Source organism: Bombina bombina, chromosome 1 (assembly GCF_027579735.1).
Source record: "Bombina bombina isolate aBomBom1 chromosome 1, aBomBom1.pri, whole genome shotgun sequence".
Classification (NCBI taxonomy): domain Eukaryota; kingdom Metazoa; phylum Chordata; class Amphibia; order Anura; family Bombinatoridae; genus Bombina; species Bombina bombina.
In genome coordinates this window covers 190,044,713-190,063,628 of record NC_069499.1, presented here as the reverse complement: position 1 = coordinate 190,063,628, position 18,916 = coordinate 190,044,713, and the positions used below count along the sequence as shown (strand labels likewise).

The 18,916-nt window shown below is 43.5% G+C and overlaps 1 protein-coding gene across 2 annotated transcripts in view; it reads right to left on the bottom strand.

The window, feature by feature from the left end:
* STARD9 (StAR related lipid transfer domain containing 9) overlaps window positions 1-18,916 on the bottom strand; it is a 511,030-nt gene that overhangs the window by 274,098 nt on the left and 218,016 nt on the right. The gene's annotated exons all lie outside the window — the stretch shown is intronic.

Below are 18,916 nucleotides of genomic sequence, written 5' to 3'. Positions count from 1 at the left end.
CCTCAGATGGCCGAGAAACAGCAATATGATCTTAACTACTCCGGCTAAAATCATAGAAAAACTCAGGTAGATTCTTCTTCAAATTCTACCAGAGAAGGAATAACACACTCCGGTGCTATTATAAAATAACAAACTTTTGATTGAAGATATAAAAACTAAATATATCACCATAGTCCTCTCACACATCCTATCTAGTCGTTGGGTGCAAGAGAATGACTGGAGGTGACGTAGAGGGGAGGAGCTATATAGCAACTCTGCTGGGTGAATCCTCTTGCACTTCCTGTAGGGGAGCAGTTAATATCCCACAAGTAATGATGACCCGTGGACTGATCACACTTAACAGAAGAAAAGGCTTTTTGTAGGGCATTACCCTAAGTTAAACAGATCTTTTACCTGTAAAAAAAAAAAAATACAAAGATCCCCCAACAGTAAAACCCACCACCCAACCATCCCCCAAAATAAAAAAACTAAATCTAAAAAAACCTAAGCTACCCATTGCCCTGAAAAGGGCATTTGGATGGGCATTGCCCTTAAAAGGGTATTTAGTTATTTTACATGCCCTAAACCTAATCTAAAAATAAAACCCACCCAAAATACCCTTAAATAAAACCTAACAATAACCCCCGACGACCCACTTACAGTTTTTGAAGTCCCACTTGAACGATCTTCATCCTGGCGGAGAAGTCCTCATCCAGGAGGCGAGAAGTCTTCATCCAGGTGGCATCTTCAATCTTCATCCAGGCGGCAGCGTGAAGCGGGTCCATCCTGAAGACATCTGGCACGGAGCATCCTCTTCATATGGTCACCGCCGTACACTGAATCTTCAATGCAAGGTACGCGATCCAAGATGGCGTCCCTTGCATTCCTATTGGCTGAAAAGTTTGAATCAGCCAATAGGATTTAAGCAGCTCTAATTTTATTGGATGATGAATCAGCCAAAAGAATGAGAGCTGCTTAAATCCTATTGGCTGATTTGAACAGCCAATAGGATTTAAGCAGCTCTCATTCTATTAGCTGATTCACCATCCAATAGAGTTAGAGCTGCTTCAATCCTATTGGCTGATTTGAACAGCCAATAGGATTTAAGCAGCTCTCATTCTATTGGCTGATTCATCATCCAATAGAATTAGAGCTGCTTAAATCCTATTGGCTTTGCATTGAAATAAAACCTAAGCTAGCTACAATATAACTATTAGTTATAGTGTAGCTTGCTTAGGTTTTATTTCACAGGTAGGTATTTAGTTTTGAATATGAATTATTTAGTTAATAATTGTAAATTAAATTTAGATCTATTTTAATTATGTTAAAGTTAGGGGTGTTAGGGTTACATTAGGGTTAGGTGTAGGGGTTAAAAGTTTCATTTAGGTTGTGATGTGGGAGGCTGGCGGTTTAGGGGTTAATAGTTTTTTTTTTTAAGTGGTAGTGATGTGGGAGGCCAGAGATTTAGGGGTTAATAACTTTAATTAGTTTCAGGGATTATTTTTTTCTGACCCGCTCCCCCATTGATGGGGGAAGCGTGCACGAGCACGTCAGAACAGTGCTTGATTTTGGTGCGGTATGGCACTTAAAAACCCCATATCGCCCACACAAGACGGTTTTTTAAAAACTTGTAATGGCAGCGCTATAGGGAATTAAATAACGCCACTTTTGTTGCGTTCGTTAATTTCCCTATAACACTCATAACTCGTAATCTAGGCATATGTATTTCTAATAATTTATAACTAAATCAATAATTTTCTGATATAATTGGAAAATAAAAATTCTAAAAATAAAACCTTTATATAAACAACCATGATTTAAATCAAGTCTTACTGAATAGTGATTTAGATTGTGATTTCAATCAAATCCACCCTGGTGCGATTCACTTGTTTTTTAGATGGCGGCGCTGTCTTTCACAAGGAGCTTCCCACCTCAGGTTTTAGCAGAAAACCTCAGATGAAAAGACTAACAATAGTGTAATATAGCTTAGCAAACAGCCTGCACTAAAAAGGTACATACTCACAGGGTTACTTGAAGAAATTGAAGATTTTATTCAGCAAACACCTGAAGCCTTGATGATAGTTATTTCCTGCTTTAATAAAATCCAATAAAAAGCTCAAAGTATGAATAAAAAAGCTCAGCTGGAAATCACTGTCGTCAATGCTTCAGGTGTTTTCTGAATACAATCTTAAATTTCTTCAAGTAACCTTTGGCCTTTTCTTTTGAGGTTTTCTGCTGAGGCCTGAGGTGGGAGAAAGGTTTGGCAAGCTCCTTGTGAAAGACTGTGCTACCATCTAAAAAACATAAATTATGTTTACCAGATCATTTCCTTTCCTTCTCTATGAGGAGAGTCCACGGCTTCATTCATTACTTGTGGGAATACAGAACCTGGCCACCAGGAGGAGGCAAAGCCACCCCAGCCAAAGGCTTAAATACCCCCCCCCCCCCCACTTCCCTCAACCCTCAGTCATTCTGCCAAGGGAACAAGGAACAGTAGGAGAAATATCAGGGTATAAATGGTGCCACAAGAACAAAACAAATATTTCGGTCCGCCCAACAGAGACTACGGGCAGGGGCCGTGGACTCTCCTCATACAGAAGGAAAGGAAATTATCTGGTAAGCATAATTTATGTTTTCCTTCTTAATAAGAGGAGAGTCCACGGCTTCATTCATTACTTGTGGGAAACAAATACCCAAGCTCTAGAGGACACTGAATGAAGACTGGAGGGAAAAGAGAGGCGGACCCTTATTCTGAGGGCACCACAGCCTGCAAAACCTTTCTCCCAAAAGCTGCTTCAGCCGAAGCAAAAACATCAAATTTGTAAAATTTTAAAAAGGTATATAAGGAGGACCAGGATGAAGGCCCAGGATGAAGCCACAGCTCTAGTTGAATGAGCCGTAATCCTCTGAGGAGGCTTATGTTCCACTGTCTCATATGCCAAGCGAATAATACTCCTCAACTAAGGCCTTCTGCCCTCTACGCTTCCCAGAATAGACAACAAACAAGGATAAGTCTGTCTAAAATCCTTTGTAGCTTGAAGATAGAATTTCAAAGCTCGAACCACATCCAAATTATGAAGTAACCGTTCCTTCGGCGAAGAAGGATTAGGACACAAAGAAGGAACCACAATCTCCTAATTGAAGTTACGATCAGAAACAACCTTAGGAAGAAAACCCAACCCAGTACGAAGAACAGCCTTATAAGCATTAAAAACTAGGTAAGGAGGCTCACATTGCAAGGCCGCCATCTCAGAAACTCTGCGTGCCGAAACAATAGCCAGTAGAAAAAGAATCTTCTAAGATAGAAATTTAATGTCAATCGAATGCATAGGCTCAAACGGAGCCCTCTGCAAAACCTTAAGAACAAGATTTAAACTCCAAGGAGGAGCAGTAGGTCTAAACTTAGGCCTGATTCTAGATAGAGCCTGAACAAAAGACTGCACATCAGGAAGCTCAACGAGCCTCTTATGCAATAACACAGATAGAGCCGAAATCTGCCCCTTTAGGGAACTCGCAGAAAGGCCCTTCTCTATACCATACTGGAGAAAGGAAAGAATCCTGGAAACCTTGACCTTATGCCAGGGGAATCCACACCAGAATAAGTAGGTCCTCCACACCTTATGATAGATGCGACGAGTGACCGGCTTTCGAGCTTGAATGGCAGTCAGCCTCAGAGAATCTAGATTTTGATGAATAAAATGACCCTGTTCCAGCAGATCCCTGCTACAAGGAAACCTCCATGGAGGAGATGAGGACATCCCCACCAGGTCCACGAACCACATCCTTCGCGGCCACAATGCAGCAATTAGTATTGCCGATGCTTGCTCCTGATTGATGCAGGCCACTACCCAAAAGAAAAGTAGTAACGGTGGAAGAATGTAAACTAGACTGAACCTCCAAGGCACTGCTAATGCATCTATCAGCTCTGCCTGAGGATCCCTGGACCGCGACCCGTATCTGTGTAACTTGGAATTGAGTCGGGATGCCATGAGATCTATCTCCGGCATCCCCCATCTGTTGCAAATCTCGGCAAACACCTCAGGATGGAGAGACCATTCCCCCAGATGAAAGGATTGTCTGCTGAGAAAATCCGCTTCACAGTTGTCCACACCCAGAATGTGGATAGCTGACTGCGAGCAGTTGTGGGTCTCTGCCCATTTCAGAATCCGAGATACTTCCCTCATTGCTAGGGAGCTCCTCGTTCCCCCCTAATGGTTGATGTAGGTCACCAAGGTTATGTTGTCTGATTAAAATATGATAAACTGGGACAAACCCAGAAGAGGCTAAGCCTTCAGAGCATTGAAGATCGCTCAAAGTACTAAAATGATGATCGGGAGGAAAGATTCCTCTCAAATCCACAGACCCTTTGCCTTCCTGGCACCCCAAACAGCTCCCCATCCTGAGAGACTTGCGTCCATAGTCACAATCACCCAGGAGGGTCTCAAGAAGGATGTCCCTTGGGACAAGTGATCTGGACAGTCACCAAGAGAGCGATTCTCTTGACCGGTTGTCCAGGAAAGCTGTTGTGACAGTTCCGAGTGGTCGCTGTTCCACTGTCTCAGCATACACAGCTGAAGAGGCCTGAGATGGAACCTGGCGAATGGAATGATGTCTATGATGGACACCATGAGTCCAATTACCTCCATACACTGGGACACAGAGGGCCTTAAGGAGGTCTGAAGGGCAAAAAGGGCAAGACACTTGGAAGTTAGCTTGTAACATCTCTGGTCTGTAAGAAATGTCCCCATGGATATGGAGTCTATTATCGTACCCAGGAATTCCACCCTGGTACTGGGAACAAGAGAACTCTTTTCTAAGTTTATCTTCCATCCATGAGATCGAAGAAAAAAAGAGCTTTTGAATGGTCCTCTGCCAACCAACAGGATGGAGCCTGAACCAGGATGTCTTCTAAATATGGCGCTACTGCTATCCCTCTGGTTCTCGCCACTGCGAGCAGAGCCCCCAGAACCTTTATAAAGACTCTTGGGGCAGTAGCTAGACCAAATGGAAGTGCAACAAAATGGAAGTGCTGGTCCAGGAACGCAAATCTCAGGAACCTGAAGTGTTCCTTGTGAATTGGAAAGTGAAGGTAAGCATCCTTCAAGTCTATCGTATTCATGAACTGTCCTTAGTGAACTAGGGGCAAAAACAGAATTTATGTTTACCTGATAAATTACTTTCTCCAACGGTGTGTCCGGTCCACGGCGTCATCCTTACTTGTGGGATATTCTCTTCCCCAACAGGAAATGGCAAAGAGCCCAGCAAAGCTGGTCACATGATCCCTCCTAGGCTCCGCCTACCCCAGTCATTCGACCGACGTTAAGGAGGAATATTTGCATAGGAGAAACCATATGATACCGTGGTGACTGTAGTTAAAGAAAATAAATTATCAGACCTGATTAAAAAACCAGGGCGGGCCGTGGACCGGACACACCGTTGGAGAAAGTAATTTATCAGGTAAACATAAATTCTGTTTTCTCCAACATAGGTGTGTCCGGTCCACGGCGTCATCCTTACTTGTGGGAACCAATACCAAAGCTTTAGGACACGGATGAAGGGAGGGAGCAAATCAGGTCACCTAAATGGAAGGCACCACGGCTTGCAAAACCTTTCTCCCAAAAATAGCCTCAGAAGAAGCAAAAGTATCAAACTTGTAAAATTTGGTAAAAGTGTGCAGTGAAGACCAAGTCGCTGCCCTACATATCTGATCAACAGAAGCCTCGTTCTTGAAGGCCCATGTGGAAGCCACAGCCCTAGTGGAATGAGCTGTGATTCTTTCAGGAGGCTGCCGTCCGGCAGTCTCGTAAGCCAATCTGATGATGCTTTTAATCCAAAAAGAGAGAGAGGTAGAAGTTGCTTTTTGACCTCTCCTTTTACCGGAATAAACAACAAACAAGGAAGATGTTTGTCTAAAATCCTTTGTAGCATCTAAATAGAATTTTAGAGCGCGAACAACATCCAAATTGTGCAACAAACGTTCCTTCTTCGAAACTGGTTTCGGACACAGAGAAGGTACGACTATCTCCTGATTAATGTTTTTGTTAGAAACAACTTTTGGAAGAAAACCAGGTTTAGTACGTAAAACCACCTTATCTGCATGGAACACCAGATAAGGAGGAGAACACTGCAGAGCAGATAATTCTGAAACTCTTCTAGCAGAAGAAATTGCAACCAAAAACAAAACTTTCCAAGATAATAACTTAATATCAACGGAATGTAAGGGTTCAAACGGAACCCCCTGAAGAACTGAAAGAACTAAGTTGAGACTCCAAGGAGGAGTCAAAGGTTTGTAAACAGGCTTGATTCTAACCAGAGCCTGAACAAAGGCTTGAACATCTGGCACAGCTGCCAGCTTTTTGTGAAGTAACACAGACAAGGCAGAAATCTGTCCCTTCAAGGAACTTGCAGATAATCCTTTTTCCAATCCTTCTTGAAGGAAGGATAGAATCTTAGGAATCTTAACCTTGTCCCAAGGGAATCCTTTAGATTCACACCAACAGATATATTTTTTCCAAATTTTGTGGTAAATTTTTCTAGTTACAGGCTTTCTGGCCTGAACAAGAGTATCAATAACAGAATCTGAGAACCCTCGCTTTGATAAGATCAAGCGTTCAATCTCCAAGCAGTCAGCTGGAGTGAGACCAGATTCGGATGTTCGAACGGACCTTGAACAAGAAGGTCTCGTCTCAAAGGTAGCTTCCATGGTGGAGCCGATGACATATTCACCAGATCTGCATACCAAGTCCTGCGTGGCCACGCAGGAGCTATCAAGATCACCGACGCCCTCTCCTGATTGATCCTGGCTACCAGCCTGGGGATGAGAGGAAACGGCGGGAATACATAAGCTAGTTTGAAGGTCCAAGGTGCTACTAGTGCATCTACTAGAGTCGCCTTGGGATCCCTGGATCTGGACCCGTAGCAAGGAACTTTGAAGTTCTGACGAGAGGCCATCAGATCCATGTCTGGAATGCCCCACAGTTGAGTGATTTGGGCAAAGATTTCCGGATGGAGTTCCCACTCCCCCGGATGCAATGTCTGACGACTCAGAAAATCCGCTTCCCAATTTTCCACTCCTGGGATGTGGATTGCAGACAGGTGGCAGGAGTGAGTCTCCGCCCATTGAATGATTTTGGTTACTTCTTCCATCGCCAGGGAACTCCTTGTTCCCCCCTGATGGTTGATGTACGCAACAGTCGTCATGTTGTCTGATTGAAACCGTATGAACTTGGCCCTCGCTAGCTGAGGCCAAGCCTTGAGAGCATTGAATATCGCTCTCAGTTCCAGAATATTTATCGGTAGAAGAGATTCTTCCCGAGACCAAAGACCCTGAGCTTTCAGGGATCCCCAGACCGCGCCCCAGCCCATCAGACTGGCGTCGGTCGTGACAATGACCCACTCTGGTCTGCGGAAGGTCATCCCTTGTGACAGGTTGTCCAGGGACAGCCACCAACGGAGTGAGTCTCTGGTCCTCTGATTTACTTGTATCTTCGGAGACAAGTCTGTATAGTCCCCATTCCACTGACTGAGCATGCACAGTTGTAATGGTCTTAGATGAATGCGCGCAAAAGGAACTATGTCCATTGCCGCTACCATCAAACCTATCACTTCCATGCACTGCGCTATGGAAGGAAGAGGAACGGAATGAAGTATCCGACAAGAGTTTAGAAGTTTTGTTTTTCTGGCCTCTGTCAGAAAAATCCTCATTTCTAAGGAGTCTATTATTGTTCCCAAGAAGGGAACCCTTGTCGACGGAGATAGAGAACTCTTTTCCACGTTCACTTTCCATCCGTGAGATCTGAGAAAGGCCAGGACAATGTCCGTGTGAGCCTTTGCTTGAGGAAGGGACGACGCTTGAATCAGAATGTCGTCCAAGTAAGGTACCACAGCAATGCCCCTTGGTCTTAGCACCGCTAGAAGGGACCCTAGTACCTTTGTGAAAATCCTTGGAGCAGTGGCTAATCCGAAAGGAAGCGCCACAAACTGGTAATGCTTGTCCAGGAATGCGAACCTTAGGAACCGATGATGTTCCTTGTGGATAGGAATATGTAGATACGCATCCTTTAAATCCACCGTGGTCATGAATTGACCTTCCTGGATGGAAGGAAGAATTGTTCGAATGGTTTCCATTTTGAACGATGGAACCTTGAGAAACTTGTTTAAGATCTTGAGATCTAAGATTGGTCTGAACGTTCCCTCTTTTTTGGGAACTATGAACAGATTGGAGTAGAACCCCATCCCTTGTTCTCCTAATGGAACAGGATGAATCACTCCCATTTTTAACAGGTCTTCTACACAATGTAAGAATGCCTGTCTTTTTATGTGGTCTGAAGACAACTGAGACCTGTGGAACCTCCCCCTTGGGGGAAGCCCCTTGAATTCCAGAAGATAACCTTGGGAGACTATTTCTAGTGCCCAAGGATCCAGAACATCTCTTGCCCAAGCCTGAGCGAAGAGAGAGAGTCTGCCCCCCACCAGATCCGGTCCCGGATCGGGGGCCAACATTTCATGCTGTCTTGGTAGCAGTGGCAGGTTTCTTGGCCTGCTTTCCCTTGTTCCAGCCTTGCATTGGTCTCCAAGCTTGCTTGGCTTGAGAAGTATTACCCTCTTGCTTAGAGGACGTAGCACTTTGGGCTGGTCCGTTTCTACGAAAGGGACGAAAATTAGGTTTATTTTTGGCCTTGAAAGGCCGATCCTGAGGAAGGGCGTGGCCCTTACCCCCAGTGATATCAGAGATAATCTCTTTCAAGTCAGGGCCAAACAGCGTTTTCCCCTTGAAAGGAATGTTAAGTAGTTTGTTCTTGGAAGACGCATCAGCTGACCAAGATTTCAACCAAAGCGCTCTGCGCGCCACAATAGCAAACCCAGAATTCTTAGCCGCTAACCTAGCCAATTGCAAAGTGGCGTCTAGGGTGAAAGAATTAGCCAACTTGAGAGCACTGATTCTGTCCATAATCTCCTCATAAGGAGGGGAATCACTATCGACCGCCTTTACTAGCTCATCGAACCAGAAACACGCGGCTGTAGTGACAGGGACAATGCATGAAATTGGTTGTAGAAGGTAACCCTGCTGAACAAACATCTTTTTAAGTAAACCTTCTAATTTTTTATCCATAGGATCTTTGAAAGCACAACTATCTTCTATGGGTATAGTGGTGCGTTTGTTTAAAGTGGAAACCGCTCCCTCGACCTTGGGGACTGTCTGCCATAAGTCCTTTCTGGGGTCGACCATAGGGAACAATTTTTTAAATATGGGGGGAGGGACGAAAGGTATACCGGGCCTTTCCCATTCTTTATTTACAATGTCCGCCACCCGCTTGGGTATAGGAAAAGCTTCTGGGAGCCCCGGGACCTCTAGGAACTTGTCCATTTTACATAGTTTCTCTGGGATGATCAAATTCTCACAATCATCCAGAGTGGATAATACCTCCTTAAGCAGAGCGCGGAGATGTTCCAACTTAAATTTAAATGTAATCACATCGGGTTCAGCTTGTTGAGAAATTTTCCCTGAATCTGAAATTTCTCCCTCAGACAAAACCTCCCTGGCCCCATCAGACTGGTGTAGGGGCATTTCAGAACCATTATCATCAGCGTCGTCATGCTCTTCAGTATCTAAAACAGAGCAGTCGCGCTTACGCTGATAAGTGGGCATTTTGGCTAAAATGTTTTTGATAGAATTATCCATTACAGCCGTTAATTGTTGCATAGTAAGGAGTATTGGCGCGCTAGATGTACTAGGGGCCTCCTGAGTGGGCAAGACTCGTGTAGACGAAGGAGGGAATGATGCAGTACCATGCTTACTCCCCTCACTTGAGGAATCATCTTGGGCATCATTTTCATTGTCACATAAATCACATTTATTTAAATGAGAAGGAACCCTGGCTTCCCCACATTCAGAACATAGTCTATCTGGTAGTTCAGACATGTTAAACAGGCATAAACTTGATAACAAAGTACAAAAAACGTTTTAAAATAAAACCGTTACTGTCACTTTAAATTTTAAACTGAACACACTTTATTACTGCAATTGCGAAAAAATATGAAGGAATTGTTCAAAATTCACCAAAATTTCACCACAGTGTCTTAAAGCCTTAAAAGTATTGCACACCAAATTTGGAAGCTTTAACCCTTAAAATAACGGAACCGGAGCCGTTTTTAACTTTAACCCCTTTACAGTCCCTGGTATCTGCTTTGCTGAGACCCAACCAAGCCCAAAGGGGAATACGATACCAAATGACGCCTTCAGAAAGTCTTTTCTATGTATCAGAGCTCCTCACACATGCGACTGCATGTCATGCCTCTCAAAAACAAGTGCGCAATACCGGCGCGAAAATGAGGCTCTGCCTATGATTTGGGAAAGCCCCTAAAGAATAAGGTGTCTAAAACAGTGCCTGCCGATATAATTTTATCAAAATACCCAGATTAAATGATTCCTCAAGGCTAAATATGTGTAATATATGAATCGATTTAGCCCAGAAAAAGTCTACAGTCTTAATAAGCCCTTGTGAAGCCCTTATTTACTATCTTAATAAACATGGCTTACCGGATCCCATAGGGAAAATGACAGCTTCCAGCATTACATCGTCTTGTTAGAATGTGTCATACCTCAAGCAGCAAGAGACTGCTCACTGTTCCCCCAACTGAAGTTAATTCCTCTCAACAGTCCTGTGTGGAACAGCCATGGATTTTAGTAACGGTTGCTAAAATCATTTTCCTCATACAAACAGAAATCTTCATCTCTTTTCTGTTTCAGAGTAAATAGTACATACCAGCACTATTTTAAAATAACAAACTTGATTGAATAATAAAAACTACAGTTAAACACTAAAAAACTCTAAGCCATCTCCGTGGAGATGTTGCCTGTACAACGGCAAAGAGAATGACTGGGGTAGGCGGAGCCTAGGAGGGATCATGTGACCAGCTTTGCTGGGCTCTTTGCCATTTCCTGTTGGGGAAGAGAATATCCCACAAGTAAGGATGACGCCGTGGACCGGACACACCTATGTTGGAGAAATGGACTTTATCGTCTCCATCTTGAACAATGGGACCAACAGGAACTTGTTTAAGCACTTTAGGTCCAGAATCGGGCGAAAAGTTCCCTCCTTCTTTGGGACCACAAAAAGGTTTGAGTAGTATCCCAGACCTCTTTCTACTAGAGGTACCGGTACAATTACTCACTGGGAGGAGAGATCCCTTACGCACCCTAGAAAGGCCTCTCGTTTTTCTGGCCTTGAAGATAGGTTTGACAAGAGGAATCTGCCTCGGGGTGGATGATATCTGAAACCTATCCTGTAACCATGAGCGATGACCTCCAGGAACCAAGGGTCATGCACGTCCCCCAGCCAAGTCTCCAGAAAGAGAGATATTCTCCCCCCCCCCCACCACAGTCCGAAGATGGATCGAGGGCCACCCCATCATGCCGACTTTGATTTGGCGGGCTTCTTGTTCTGCTTGGATTTATTATAAGACTGAGTCGGTCTCCAAGTTCCCTTGGGCTGATCAGGCTTTGTGGAGGGCTGCTGCCATTGGGGTTTATCCGAACGAAAGGGATGAAAATTGGGACCTTGTCCCTTAGGCTTGTTCTTCTTATCCTGCGGTAAAAGGCACCCTTGCCTCCAGTGACCGTGGATATGATTGAGTCCAGGCCTGGACCAAAAAGAATCTTTCCCTTAAATGGCAGAGAAAGAAGTATAGATTTTAAAATCATGTCCGCAGACCAAGACTTCAGCCAGAGTACCCTACGTACTAGTACTGAAAAACCTGACGCCTTGGCATTTAGGCGAATAATCAGCATATTTGCATCACAAATAAAAGAATTACCCACTCTCAAGGCCTTAATTTCCTGGATTGTGTCAAGGGGACCTCCCACCTCGATCAATTCAGATAAAGAGTCGCACCCATAGGTGGCGGCTCCAGCCAAAGCAGCAACTGCCGCTGCCTGTTGAAATAAATATCCTGTGTGCTGAAACATCTTTCTTAACAGAGTTTCTAGCTTCTTATCCATGGGCTCTTTGAACAAGGAACTATCCTCAAGCGGGATAGTAGTGCATTTAGCAAGCCTGGAGCTAGCGCCATCCACCTTAGGGACGGAACCAGACAACTCTAGAGTCCGGAACCGGGAATAATTTCTTAAAGGAAGAAGAAGGGGAAAAGGAAGAACCGAGTCTTTCCCATTCATTCTTAATAATATTTGCTATATTTACGGGAACCGGGAGAGTCTGTGGTACAACCCTGTCCTCGTAGACCTTATTTAGTTTAGGAATATAAGGTTCCTCAGGTAATTTTGATTCTGGAACCTCTAAAGTAGCCAAAACTTCGTTTAACAGAAAGCGTAAGTGTTAAATCCTAAATCTAAAGTCTGGTTCCTCTGCAGCTGGAGGCCTAGAGTCAGCACATTCCAACTCAGCAAGAGCATCCTCTGAAGTATCAGAGGCGCCCTCATCATCAGATAGTCTGGTATCCGATAAATCCAATAAGTTAGTAGATGACCCCTGGGAAGGATAGCAATATTTTACCTTTTGCTTGCGCTTAGCTGGGCGAGGTAAAGCACTGAAGGTCGCAGACACTGCTGTTTGTAGTAGTTCAGTAGAGTCTGGCGGAAAGAGGGCCCCTCCAAAAGGAGGATTAGCAGTGCAATGGGAAGCTGCATGTGTAATAGGAGATGACATCAGAGAAACGCACCTCACGGGACGGAGACTCCTCAAAGGTGGACGGCTCAGTGGCACTAAACATATTTGTTTTCTTAGATAAAATTACTTTATCAAGGCATGTGGAACATAATTGAGCAGGCGGATATACCGTAGCCTCCGCACAATATAGACAGGTATTAGATTTAGGTAAAGAGGGAGTACCCTCTAACGCGTCAGAGTCCTCCATAACTTGCACTTGTAAGATGGACTATAGAAAAAGATAAATGGCACCTTTATACCCACAATGGCTGGGGCACTCACCACCTCCTATGACCCAGGCCCCACAGAGAAACCGCTTCGTCTCCGGTAAACCGCGCCGGAGAGGAAATCAGTGTGACCACACCCGGTCACGTGGTGTGCCATGCAGGACCAACCCTGCTACAGGAAAAAGTACGCCAAACCTAACAGGCTGCGCAGCTAACCAAAAACAAAAGTAAAAACCTGTATGTTCCAACATCTGCCTGAGCCTAATCTCACACATACCGCAGCATAAAACATAATAAAGTAAATTATGCGATAAATCCCCCCTGTTCAATAATCCCCTTATGGAGATATTGTTATGCGTTATCATATTTGTAAAAAAAATTAAACGATCTTACCAGAATCTCTGCCGTGGAACAGGCACACAGCCTCTCAAGTATGACAGTCTTGAAGTCTTGTAGCATCGCTCCTGACATGGGCTTGAGTGAAAGAAGCAGGCAGTGAAACTCGTCAACACTGATTGCTTAGGAGCTGTTAATACGAGTTTGGATGGGTTCGCAGAAAGACTCTCCCTGCATCTCCAGACCCTAACATTCTTCAATGCTCTCACTGAGAGGCTGACAAGACTACTTAAAACTCCAGTCCCATTCCGAAGGGTACTACCCTCCATAAGGAACTACTCCGTATCTTCTGACACTTCTCTGCCAACCTCCTGTGACAAAAGGCAAAGAATGACTGGGGGATGAGGGAAGTGGGGGAGGTACTTAAGCCTTTGGCTGGGGTGTTTATGCCTCCTCCTGGTGGCCAGGTTCTGTATTCCCACAAGTATAAATAAAGCCGTGGACTCTCCTCATATTAAGTAGGAAAATAGTTCTGTGCAGACAGTGGAGGAGTAACCGGGGCTGGCAGCATCTTGAAATACAAGGGAAGTCATTGTAATTTTTCTGTATTTTCACTAATAATCTGTCATCTACTTGTACATGTGCAGATGTTGTGGAAATCTAAGTGTGCAAGAATTCTGCAGCAATATTCTACTAAACATGCTGAATCACAACTTACTTTTTTTCCTTGTGGGCTATGCACAGAAATCTAAGACAATTGGGTTTTCTTTTTTATGTGTATACAATGGGAAAACATGTAACTCTTGTGATCTACTGGTCAGCACTAAGAACCCACTTACTCTAGGTAATGTTTCATGATGAGCTAGTAATAACATCCTTGTCAATTAACATTAATGGTGTTCAAGCAGTCAAAATCCCACCCCAACATACATATTATAGTGACTGCCAATCTGTTTTATGGCGCTAACAATTCATTACAAGCTGTTTACTAGGAATGCGCATTTGGGCATTTTGCACTAAAATGAATGCCAAATATGGCTGCCACAAGCTGCATTATGATATTGTTAGAGCCTGATTTTTCTTGTGAAGGTGGAACACACTATGGGCCAGATTACAAGTGGAGCGATATTTAGAGCTTTCGCGCCAACACTAAACTTTTTGTGTGCATCGGGTTGCGCTCGTAATACAAGTTGAAAGTAAAAACGTATTGGCCTCCCGCTAACCCCATCCATGCAAAAAAAAAAAGAATATTGTGTGCGCGATAACGTAATCCCCCCATAGAAGTCAATGGAGAAAAAAAGTGGAAAGAAAACTAACACCACACTTGCGCACTAACCTGATTGCATATTCTCAAGTGTGCTAACGTGACATGAAAATATGAATATTTCACATTCCAATGATCTTCACATATAAAAATATGTTCTATTTATTCATAAAAACATATTTCTCTGTGAAAGGCACATGTTGAGCAAAAAGAGGCTGCTTCTTGGGTGTTAACTAGCCATAGAACAGGCTATTATGCTATTGTTCGTTCCCAAGTTGAGCACTTCTCTCTTTTTATTTATGCAAATTATGACTCTTAGGGAAGTCTCCATAAGTGTGATGCGGGAATCCAGACGTGGACCCGTTGCTCAGTGTGCCTAGAGAGATATGGCTGCACCTCACTGACGAGGCCCACACTAGGCGGAAACGTATTAGTGCAGTGTCTGCCACAATCCACGGGCATGCTCACAATGTTATCTATAGGGTTTACCTGAACTAGCTGTCCCCTGCTGTGAAAAGCAAATACAAAGCATGTGATTAGAGGCGTTCTTCAAGGGCTTAGAAATTATCATATGAGCCTTCCTAGGTCTAGCTTTCAACTAAGAATACCAAGAGAACAAAGCAAAATTGTTGATAAAAGTAAATTGGAAAGTTGTTTAAAATTGCATGCCCTACTTGAAAAATAAAAGTTTTTTTTGGACTTGACTGTCCCTTTAAGTCAGGATCAGACTGATATGTTACAGGAAAGTTCTTCTCTGTGAAAGGCACATGTAGAGCAAAAAGAGGCTGCTTCTTGGGTGGTAACTAGCCATAGAACAGGCTATTATGCTATTGTTCGTTCCCAGGTTGAGCGCTTCTCTCTTTTTATTTATATTTCTACATATATCTGATGGTAATTTGGTATTATATATATATATATATATATATGTTTTGCAGGTGCACTCTCACTGACCAATATCCAATAAACCAGGGTGCTAGAGTAACAACAATAGCGATATCAAAAAAATCTGCACTCACTGGATTTGAAGGGATGGAGGCCCCCAAACGTCACTTTGAATTAAAAGGATTTTTTTTCACTTTAAATCCAGTGAGTGCAGATTTTTTTAATATTGCTATATATATATATATATATATATATATATATATATATATATATATATATATATATATATATATATATCATTTTATATAGATATACACAGATATTTATAGGAATATCTATTTATAAATACATAGAACATATTACCTTATGTGCAGAACATTGGAATGTGTAATATTTACAGTAAATACACACTATAACACTTCATTAAATATGAATATTGCATAAATATGATTTTACATGTTGTTTTCATCTACTTGACAGCAAAGGGCTCCAGTATAATTTTTTGTGCAATATTTGTTTTGAACAATTGTGATTAGAGTTATTAGTTATTAGTGTTATTATGAGTGTAACTATATTGTGTAACATATTTTTGATGTGTTTTGTGACACTTTTTTGCTTCTCGAAACAGTTAACCACAGCTCTAACCCAACGAGCATTAACTTCAATTACGAGCGCAATTTCATTTGCTCAAAAATTAACACGAAAATATGATATCGCTTGCAAGCAAAGATAGCACTACACTCATAATCTGGCCAATATGTGAAACACACATAGACCTAGTTTCCATTGAGGTGGTAAAGTTTGGAAACTGGTGGGAACATAAGGATTCTCTATAGTCTTTAATGGAGATAAATGTTTTTATCACCAGTTTCCAAAATGTACCACCTCAATGAAAAATAGGCCATATTCAGCATTTGTTTTATATTGAAACATCCAAATGCACATACATACTGTTTACTACTTATTATTATTATTCTTTATTTATAAAGCGCCAACAGATTCCGCAGCGCTGTTCAAAGGTAACAAAGATAAAAGGAAAGTACAATATGAAACACCATACAAAATTTAACAAACAAATACAGGGGGAATTGGGAGCCCTGTTCCCGTGGGAACTTACAATCTAAATGGGTAGGAGGTTGAGAAACAGGAGGTGGGGACTGCAAAGGTGGGAATGATGTTAGTGTGATGTTAGTGTGAAGTTAGATGAGGGCAACTATTAGGCAAGTGGAATTCATTTGTTACTGATTTGGTGATAGGCTTCCCTGAACAAGAAGGTCTTTAGGGAGCGTTTAAAGGAGGAGAGGTTGGGGGAAAATCTGTCAGCTCGAGGAAGTGCATTCCAGAGGGTTGGTGCCGCACAAGAGAAGTCCTGTAGTCTAGCATGAGAGGAGGTGATGGTAGAAGAGGCAAGGAGTAGATTGTTGTTGGATCTTAGGGGACGGGCTGGAGTATATTTGTTGATGAGTGAGGACAGGTATGGGGGGGGGGGCTGCATTGGTAAGGGCTTTGTAGGTCAGAGAGAGAATTTTGAATTTAATTCTGCTGTGAATGGGGAGCCAGTGAAGGGACTCACAGAGGGGTGTGGCGTATACAGAGCGTTGGGAGAGGTGGATTAGCCTAGCAGAGGCATTTAGGATGGATTGAAGGGGGGAGAGGCAGGAGAGAGTAAGGCCAGTTAGTAGGTTGTTACAGTAGTCAAGCCGGGAAATTACTAGGCAATGAATTAGCTGTTTAGTAGTTTCAGCACTCAGAAAAGGACAAATTTTGGAGATATTGCGTAGGTGGTTGCGACAGATTGGAGTCGAATGTAACTCCTAGGCAGTGGACTTGGGGTGATGGGGAGATAGTGGTGTCACCGACAGTGATAGTAAAGTTAGAAACTGGAGTAGAATGAGTTGGGGGGATTAGAAGAAACTCAGTCTTGGACATGTTGATTTTTAGGTGGTGAGAGGCCATCCAGGAAGAAATGCCAGATAAGCAGTCGCTGATGTGGGAAAGTACAGAAGGAGAGAGTGCAGGGGTGGATAGGTAGATCTGAGTATCATCAGCATAGAGGTGATAGTTGAAGCCATAGCTACTGATAAGTTTACCCAGTGAGGAAGTATAAATAGAGAAAAGTAGAGGGCCTAGAACAGAGCCTTGAGGTACTCCAACAGACAGAGGCAATGGAGAGGATGAGTCGCCAGCAAATGAGACAGAAAAGGACCTATTAGAGAGATAAGAGTGGATCCAGGAGAGGGCAATGTCACAGAGCCCAAGGGAGCTGAGAGTCTGTAGGAGAAGGGGATGGTCAACAGTGTCAAAAGCAGCAGACAGGTCAAGTAAGATAAGTATAGAATAGTGGCCATTGTTTTTAGCAGAAAGAAGATCGTTAGTAACCTTGGTGAGGGCAGTCTCAGTTGAGTGTTGTGGACGGAAGCCAGATTGCAGGGGGTCAAGCAATGAGTTGGAGGATAGGAAGTGTGTTAGGCGATCGAAAACTAGTTTTTCCAGGACTTTAGAAGCTAGCGGAAGTAGTGATATGGGGCAGTAGTTTGCAGGAGAATTGGGGTCGAGGGAGGGTTTTTTGAGGATGGGGGTGACCTTTGCATGTTTGAAGGATGATGGAAATGAACCAGTAGTAAGGGATCGGTTGAATATGTGAGTAAGAGCTGGGGTGAGGGTAGAGGACAGAGAAGGTATTAGATGTGAAGGGATAGGGTCAAGGGGGCAGGTAGTGAGGTGTGAGGAAGATATTGGGAAACTCACTTCATTCTCAGTGGTTGGGGGGAAGGTACTGAGAGTGTTGGAGGGGGTGACCGGGGGCGGAGATGAAAGGTTGCAGTCTTGTGGTGGGATGTTACTTCTGATGGTAAGTGTTTTGTTGAAAAAGTAGTCTTAAACACTAAAGTCAGATGAGGGGGTGGTGCAAGTGGATAGAGGAGAGTGTTGAAAGTGGAGAAGAGACGTTTAGGGTTTGAGGAGTGAGAAAATATGAGAGAAGAGAAGTAGTTTTGCTTGGCTAAGTGAAGGGCAGAGGAGTAAGAATAAAGAATGAACTTATAGTGTAGGAAATCGGGTTCAGAGCGGGATTTCCTCCAGGCACATTCAACAGCACGGGAGCATTTTTGTAGATAGCATGTTTGCTGAGAGTGCCAGGACTGGAGCTGACGACGTGGGGTTTTGCGTATTTGTGGAGGAGCAAGGGTGTCGAGTGCAGAGGAGAGAGTATTGTTATAGCGGCTTGTAGCAAGGTCAGGGCAGGATACCGTGGAAGTGTGGGGAAGGCGTTTTTGAATAAGGTTAGAAAATTGGAGAGGATCCACAGTGTGCAGATTTCTACATGTGCGGAGGCAGGGGGTAGAAATAGGTTTAGCCTGTACATTGAGATTATAGGTGAGCAGATGGTGGTCTAAGATGGGAAATGGGCGATAGGTGACATCAGAAGGGGAGCAGAGGTAGGAGAATACCAGATCAAGAGAGTGTCCATCACTGTGAGTAGGGAATAGGGTGGATTGTGAGAGACTAAAGTGAGTTTGTGAGTGAGAGAAGTTTAGAGGCAGCAGGGGTAGATGGGTTATCAA